This window comes from Microtus ochrogaster, chromosome 17, assembly GCF_000317375.1.
Source record: "Microtus ochrogaster isolate Prairie Vole_2 chromosome 17, MicOch1.0, whole genome shotgun sequence".
Taxonomy (NCBI): Eukaryota; Metazoa; Chordata; class Mammalia; order Rodentia; family Cricetidae; genus Microtus; species Microtus ochrogaster.
The window spans coordinates 13,927,504-13,936,226 of record NC_022019.1 but is presented as its reverse complement, the minus strand read 5'-3'; the positions used below and the strand labels follow the sequence as shown (position 1 = coordinate 13,936,226).

Below are 8,723 nucleotides of genomic sequence, written 5' to 3'. Positions count from 1 at the left end.
AGGAAGTTAAGAAAGAAAGAAAGAAGGAAAGAAAGAAAGAAAGAAAGAAAGAAAGAAAGAAAGAAAGAAAGAAAGAAAGAAAGAAAGAAAGAAAGAAAGGTTAATACAAAACTTGTTTTGTGAATGGAGATTTTACTTCCTCTGGCCCAACTCCCTATTCACACAATGATCAGGACCTATGTCACATCAATGAATGGCACACTCAGATGAATGGAAAATGACAATCAACCTTATGCATTTGATTGACAAGTTGGGCAGTTTCACTCTGCGAAACCTTGAGAAGAGACAATGTGCATATCAATCTTCCCTGGTTTTCCCTTTTTAATCAGTTGAGAAACTAAAACCCTCAGCGAGCAATTGCATAAAGGGCTTATCCACGTTGTTCATGTCTTCCCCATCAAGCCATTGCTTTCGATTAGAATAACTGCCTTTTCCATTACAAGCAAATGGCATACACCAGGAGCTGTTGCTAGCTGCATAAGAAGGAAGACAGAGGTTGTTTCTTAGAAAAGGCATCACAAGCCCCTTCTGTTCAGGTCAGCCCCAAGTCAGAACACAAGCAGCAACAGAGTATCTGGGCTGGATGCCAGGTGACACTTGTCACAAGCTGGGGGCTGTGGGGAATGACATCTTCTGAGTCAGTGGTTCTATGCATGTAAACTAGAATCTCTGTGTGGGACTTGGAGTCCAGACCACTAATCAATAGCCAATAATTCCTTCTCTGAGGGGTCAGAAGTACACATCAAGAAACTCAGCAGTCCCGACTTCACATCACTGCTGCCCAGATATTTGCAAGCACTGTCCTACTAGCGCAGAGGGCCTGCCCTGCAACCATCATCTCTCTTTGCAAGCTAAGTGCTACCTGCCCAGATCCTGCCTAAGTGAAAACAGTTGAATGCTACTTCATCTCCCTCCTCTGCTCAGCCTGCTTTGACCCCATCAGCTGGAAGTCATTTCTTCCCTGCTTCAGTTCCCACTGAACTGTGCTGTGTGTAGAACATCTGGCCTTCCATGTTGCATTTGAGAACGGGAATGCCCATATGTCCCCTTTCCTGCAGGGCCGGCTTCAGGAGAGAAGACTTCATATCAAACTCACCTCTGTATCCAGAGTGTGTGACAGAGTGTTCATCGGGAAGGAAATAAACAGCAAACAAAGGGACAAAGGAAGAAGCCAGAGCCTGTGTCCTTTCCAATAACTTTTATGGTTCTGAGTTGGCGAAAACAAGCTGAGCTTGCTCCACAGATCATTAGCATTTCCATATCCATGCTCAGCCTGCTAATAAAAGCATGAGCAGGATTCTGAAAGGCCCTATAAGAAGGATTTTATATCCTGGTTTTAGCATCTCTGGCATCTGTGGCATCTAAAACCCGAAAAAGGCGATTTCTCTGAGGTGTTGTTAGCTTTCTATGCGCCTTCAAAGCCCCAGAGACAATGTGCTGGACTCTGCTAAGAATGCCAGTTTCCTTTCCAGCCGCTGCAACACACACACACACACATGCACACACACACACGCACACACACACACACATGCGCGCGCACACACACACACATGCACCCCTTAGCTACCACTGGAATTGTCATTTGCTTTGTATGCTTTCAAAGGCACTGTGAGAGCCACATCCCTATGCTATTATTGGTGCTGCCCACTTCCCTGTGTGATATCAAAGAGCCCTCCAAAGTTTCTTTGTGTGCGCAGTTCCGTGTGAGCGCAGAGTGACGTGAACATTATATTTCTGGTGAAATGCCTCATCCACAAAGCCAACCCAATTTTTATCTAATAGTTTCCCAGTGAAGAAAGGTCTAGGGGTCAAAAATCCAAGCAGTAACGACCCCTATTTTATCCATGCTGAGAGAAAGAGAATGGTGCCTGTGGTGCTGTCAAATCCGAAATAATATTCACATATATGGTGGGATTTAACATATCAAGAATCTCATGGTGGGGATTAAGATGCCATAGATATTTCCACTGAGTCATACATCAGCCAAAGTTCAAGCTCTCAACTTCTCCTGAACTGTGGTATTTGTTATGGTGGAATTCAGGCAGCCTCTAAGGTAAAGCATTCCCCTGTACCATGAACATCTGATGGGTAGAGGGGGGTGCGCTATGCTATGCTAAACATTTACCATCCACGACAATGGCAGCAATGCAGATCAGTCTTTGTGAACACCTGAAGTACATTCCATGTGCCCTGGCCCATCCACAGGCCCTGTCATTCCTAAGGATACTGTCAATACTGCCAATACATGGGTGGGGGTACATGCACACATAGTCTAAGATCCGTGTTACTACTGCGTATTACATGTCATGCATTACAGATGTGCATGGATGTGTCTCTAGGGGGAAAAAGGGAAAATGTAGGACATGGAGCTAGTGTTGGCTGAACGGCGACTCTATGCAAGCCAGAGCCAGAACTTCACGAGATGAGGAGGTCTGGACACAAACTCAAGTCAACCACTTACAGATGGAATGCCTGGTCCCCAGTCCTTTGCTCTTTTGGTCTCCTGTTGCTAGGATGGAAGATTGAAAGGGGCACTTAATTCTGCCATTAGTAGCTCCTCTACCTTTCTGATGTGCACCATCCAAGGCCCTGGAACCTGGGGTTTGGCTCTGTGTCCATCTCAGGACACTGGTGCATACCTTTCCTCCTCAGGATCCTGCATCTTCCTTCTTTTCTGACATTTAAATTTGTCTCATTTTTTAATGAACTCCTTGAGATCGTAAAATGTATTGTGATCATATTTACCTTCCTTTCCCCAACTTCACCCAGAGATTCACTCCCAGTCTAGACCTACCCAATACTTTGTCCTTTTTATAACCATCCAGTTCAGCTTGTGTTGCCCATATTCTCTTGGAAGTGGGACCTTTCGCAAGAGTAGGGATGGTTGGCCTACCAGGGGTCACATCCTTAAAGAAAGCAAATGCGTCCTTTCCCAGCAGCTACCAATTGCCAACAGCTCCTCCACTAGGGACGAGACTTCACGCTCACGCCCCTTCTCCATGCTGGAATTTGGGCTCCTGCATCTTCACACTATGGACTGCCTGAACATGGGTTGCCAGATAAGAGTAGGAGATGGGCACCGTCTCAATGATAAACCAAGGAAACATTGTTTTCAGTCATTTCTTCACCTCATTATTGTATATATGCCTCACTTCTTTCAGCTTTCTCACAACCCTGAGAGGTGTGTGTGTACTTACTTCTCATCTTTAAAGTCAAGTACCTTTTCCAGATCTTTCTTATCATGGGACCTACGTCTACTCACATCTCCACCTGTGGGACACAGTACTTCATTGTTTCCAGAAAGGACAATGAGAAGAGGAACTGAGATGTCTGGGAATATGTGATAGATGATGATGTCTTAGCTCCAGCAATCAACTTGATACAAACAGCCTAGCGTCCCTGGGAAGAGAAAATCTCAGATGAAGAACTGCCTCCACCGATTGGCCTGTGGGCCTGTCTGTGTCCGTGAAGCATTTTTTTTTTATTGCTAATTCACATATGATGGCCCAGGCTACTGTGGGTGGTGCCAACCATAGGCATGTGAGCATAGGTTAGATAATTTGTGCAATAAAGTAGACTGAAAAAGTCATGGAAGCCAAGCCAGCAAGCCATGTTCCTTCACCATCTCTGCTTGAGTTCCTGCCCGAGTCCCTGCCCTGACTTCCCTCAGTGATGACGGGCTATGACAGGGCCGTGAGAGCTAGATTAATCCTTTCCTCTGCCAAGCTACTTTTGATCTGGTGTTTATTATAGCAACAGAAATCAAACCAGACAAGGGGAGAAGCCGCAGAAAATGCATGTTGGGCTGCCTGTTAAGAAATGCCTGGAGTGGGGAAAGTGTTTGCCACATGAGGATAAGGGCTCCCCTTTGGAACCCTAGAACCCGTATAAAGCCAGATGCAATACAATGCATCTGTAACCCCAGAACTCCTATAGCAAAATGAAAGCTCCCAGAAGCTTGAGGGTCAGCTAGCCTAGTACCCATGGTAGTAAACAAGAGACCCTGTCTCAAATAAGGTAGTAGGTGAGGACAGTCACCTGAGGTTATCCTCTGACCTCTACATACATAATGCCATGGCACACACATGCATACATGCACACAAAATTACACACTTGTAGAAACATGAAGATGAGGAGACAGCACACGGCCCAGTCCAAAGGCCCAAGAAACACTCACCATCAAGATATTTGGAAGTTACCCAAGGAGACAGACTGTCTTCCTGAGCACCTGTCCTGCAAAAAGTCAATGTAAAATTCAATTAACATAACAGGCTTTGAATGCCATTCATTCTTGCAAGCCCATTGCATAATAAGCACGTCCCGAGCTTTTGTTGGATGAATGGCATGAGAAAGAAGAGCCAAGTGACAAAGACCTTTACTGCAGGTGGAGAGGAACCAGGTGCAACATGGCATCCGTTTCCCTTCAGGGAGATCTGCTGAACAACAATACCTCAAAGGGTCCACCTCAGGAGAACAGGCTAACGTGAGGGGTTCAGAATGTAGCAGTCAAAATATGGGCTATCTGACCTTGAATCTACATATGTTAATGTTTTGTCCTGTTGGAATTTTAAGAAGAAACTTTAAAGGTCTCTGAGAACCATCTGGCAACATCAAGCACCCACCTTCTGTCCTCCTGTCCCAAATATACCACAGTCCACAGGCAGGTCCCTAGCATGCTGTGGCTTAGGAACAAATCCCCTTGAAAACCCTGGACAGGTGGCACATAATCCCATCCAAAAAAAATCATCCCACATGTGTGCAGTATAAAAGCCAACCCTCTAGGATCTCTGAGGAAAAAAAATACCCCAAATCCAGTAGGTTTTAAATATTCATATACCATAAAGATAAAAATATTAGGTTTTCAAAACCTGTATTTTTTTACCTGTATTTATTCAAACTCTGGCATTTTAAAATTACTGATCCTTCCTATTTAACTACAGACTTTTGACTTTTAATCAAGCTAGTTATGGCAACCCAATCCTTTTTTATCAATAAAAAAGAGCCTGAATCCCAATATCAAAATTTCATTAGTTGTTGATATTAAAGAGAAGGATTGAGGAAGTGTGACTGCATTTTGGAATCCTTCTATGGTTATCAGATAGTATGGGGAAATTAGGCTCCCCCTGGGGTTCTTAGTCTCATTAGTAAAAGAATTTAAGAGTAGACTCTAACAGAGGCTCAGGAACACTTCATTAGGGTTTAAAAGAGGAAAAACTCCAAGACTATAAACCTTCTGCTCCAAGGAGAAGCATGGAGGAGAAGGAAAAATGTCACGCCATGTAAGCTGGCCTAGAGGTCAGACACATGGTGGACAGGTGGAGAGGGGGCTTTAGAGAAAGAATAAGGAAGTCCAAAATGTCAGCAAAGCCCAAAGTGTTAGGGAAAGCATGCTTAGAACAGACACAGGAAGAAGAAAAGGGAAAATTATGCTTTCCTAAGTAATCCAGAAAATCAGGCAGACTTAGGAAGCAACGTAGCTGCAGCCCCATAAGCTACTGCACTTAGAATGGGAATTTGAGGAAGGAAAAGCACAATATCTCACTGAAGGTTTAACTATTCTGCCCATCTCTTTAGCATGATTGAAGATGAACCTGCCTTCTTAAAGGCAGTCCTCAGCTAAGTGATTGATGTCTCTGTTGTCAGTGAAGGTTTTTTTCCCTACCCTAACAAGACTTTTGTACCTGAGATACTCTATTCTGGCCATGCCTACCCTTGAGAAACAAATCAAACCATTAAAATGATCACTAAACACAAACATGACCTCTAAACCATGGTTCAAAATGGAGTTACTTAAACAAAGATGGGTACCAATGGTTCAGACCCTATCCATTCGTCTGTGCCAACAAAATTTTCTCATGGCTGTGATGGCTCCCTTCCAGAATGTCCCAGGCCTGATCTCATGCCCTGTGTTTTTGAAGAATGGGTAACATCAATGTGTCAATGTTTTCATGACAAGAGGACAGACAGCTCCCATCATGGTCAGGTTTGCTAACAATCTGTCTCCAGGACACTGATACCACTGTGGAAGCTGTTTCTATGGCCACACCAACAGTCAGCAGAGACCTGGCCCATGCTCTCTCCCTGCAGGCATTCCAAGTCTAATCATAGACAGTAGTAAGCAGGACATGGGGCCAGAAAGCCCCCCAGCAATCAAGAGCTGCCCCAAAGGAAGCTCCAGCCTTGTGTGTTCCCTGGGACAATCTGTCACAATTACTGGACTCATCTGGAAAAATCTGAAGGCTAAGCCAGTCAACTGGGGTCACTCACGACTGACAAAGAACAGCAAGTGCTTCAGTGTAAAGAGAGGAGCAGGGAATTATGCCAGGGCCTCTTCCTGAAGTGTGTGCTTTCCTTTACTCTCACAATTTAATATCTCTATTTAATGACAAAATGAATTATCCTCCAAAATAGCAAATGTTCACTACCTTGCTAAATAATAAAATACATTTTCCCAGCACACAAACTGATCGCTTTACTCTTACACCAGAACTGATGTGAAATTACATGTCATGAATTATTCATGTCACTCAATTTAATTCAATTATTTTACTGAATTCATATCTAATCCATAAAAAAATGTTTAACTCAACCACCCCCAAAATCATGTCTTGCATCCTTGAATAATAGATTTCTTGCAAAATTTCAAGGAAGATAAGTGGCTATCTGGTTGGAAATGGCAAGGCAGATCACAATCACAATGATGAAAATAATTTTAACTATTTAGCCATAGCTCCTGTTCTATTTACCGACTGATGTCTCAAGGAAGATAGTCTATTTAATATCAAACTAGAATCAGAGCAGCAGGGAGAGCGTCTCAGATCCAATTACAGTACCAAAGCCATTTAGCTTTTCTGCAGAATTCATACCTAGAGCAGGCAAGCGGTTTAAATGTGACAGCACCACACCCGACGAAAAACTCGAGTTGGGACCTGCTGACAAAGCCTCCCTGAACAGCCCAGGGAAAACCATCTTTCCCCACCTGAGACAGAAGCCCTTTGCTGCCCACACCGTCATAGCAGGCTCCGCTTCCGAGCTTTTTCTTACCACTCATCTCCCTGGAAAGCTTGACAAATCCACTGGTGGTTTTCCACTTGTCTCCCCATCTGCCTGTCCATCCCAAATCCTGGCATCATTTGGGGCCATCTCAATGTCCGGGGGGCGGGGGGGATCCTCTGACCTCTAAGTTCCTCTGTATCTTTGAATTCCCTTGGCGTACACCACCCACACTGGAACTATCTCCAGCGATGTAGCCCCCCACCCCTGCAGCCCCAAGGCTAACAGGCCCTTATTTCCATTGTCACACCTGTTCTCTGCCAGCATCCCACTCGCACTGCCTCAGCCCTACTCTGCTCTGCTGTGCTTTCCTTTCCAGCTAGAGCACAATTCGATTCCTCCCCCCCCCCTTTATTTTTTACAGGCCAGCGACTAGTTTGCTTGCTTGCTTGCCTGCTTGTTTAGAGACAGGGTCTGAAATTCCAGGTAGTTAAAAATGACCCTGAACTTGTAAGCCTTCTGCCTGTACCTCGCGAGTGCTGGGATTACAGATGCACACCACTGCAGCCAGTTTATGGGGTGCTGAGGATGGGACCTAGAGCTTTATGCATCCTAGGCAAGCACTCTACAGAGCTACATCCCATCCCCAGCGATCTTTTATATTTTTAAACCCCTTGTGCGGTGCCTGCTCCCTAGCCCCAGGCTCCCACTGAGTGGATTACTCTGGGCAGAGCAGGCTGCAGCTTCCACTGAGCCCTGGGTCTCTTTCCTTTGGTCATTTCTCTCTAGCAGCTTCAGGAAGCCTAGAGGGACTTGTGTGCTTGACAGATACTTTTATTTAATTAATTTATTTATTTAGGTAAGAGTCATGCCTGTATAACTTGTTTGTTAACAGCACCTGCCGCATGCTGGGTAACGCCATTAGCTCTTTCGGTGTTACTATGGTAACACATGGGGCACTCTTTTTAGAATGGTGCCATTCCTATGATGTTCACAATTCTACCTTTCTGGTAAATTCATGTCTGTACTGGCCAAAGGCACAACTCCATATTTCTACAGAAATTGAGAGTTGGAGTTAGAACTCAGAGATCCTAAAGTAGTTTAGGAACATATAGTGTGGGGGTAAAATGTCCCCCACAGACTTCCATTTTGAAACTTGGCTCCCAGCTGGTGGTGGCATTCTGAGAGACTGTGGGTCTGGGGAAGGGTATGCTTTGGGATTTATAACCAGCCTTATTTCCAGCCCTGTCTCTGCTTCCTGATCCAGAGAGATGTAGGGAAGTAGGTCCACTATCTCCCACCACCATGGAGCCACCTCCATAGTGGACTATGCCTCCTCAAACTGTGAATCAAAACAACCTTTACTCCCTTATGCTGCAACCACATCCATACCACCAAGTCCCTTGACTGTCTGAGCACCCCAACCTACAGAGCACAGCTTGAGGACTCCACAGCACGGGCTCTAGCCTTGGGCAGACTATGCTCTGTGGCGTCCTCCAGGCTCTAACAAGCCCTCTCTCCACCTAGTCTTTCTCAAGCCTTCCTGTGCCTCAGGATCCCACACCATCATTCACTCCTACCTTGCAGAAAAAGCTAGGAACCATCCACCATCAGTAGAGTCACCCATGCCAAGAGCCTCATGGCACCCATATCATCCCAGGGGCATTTTCAAGTTACTAGCTTTCACTGAGTGCTTCTAAAATTCTGACATGACTTGAATGCAAACAAAG

General features: G+C 45.0%; 1 protein-coding gene across 5 annotated transcripts in view; it reads right to left on the bottom strand.

Moving 5' to 3' along the window:
• Positions 1-8,723, bottom strand: part of Msra (methionine sulfoxide reductase A) — a 315,509-nt gene that overhangs the window by 263,191 nt on the left and 43,595 nt on the right. Inside the window, exon 1 of one of the 5 annotated variants that reach the window (XM_026783295.1) lies at positions 4,178-4,199. The exons of the other annotated variants lie outside the window; for them this stretch is intronic. The gene's annotated coding sequence lies outside the window, so the exon portion shown is untranslated. Of the gene's footprint in view, positions 1-4,177; positions 4,200-8,723 lie in introns of those variants that run through there. 5 annotated transcript variants of the gene reach the window in all.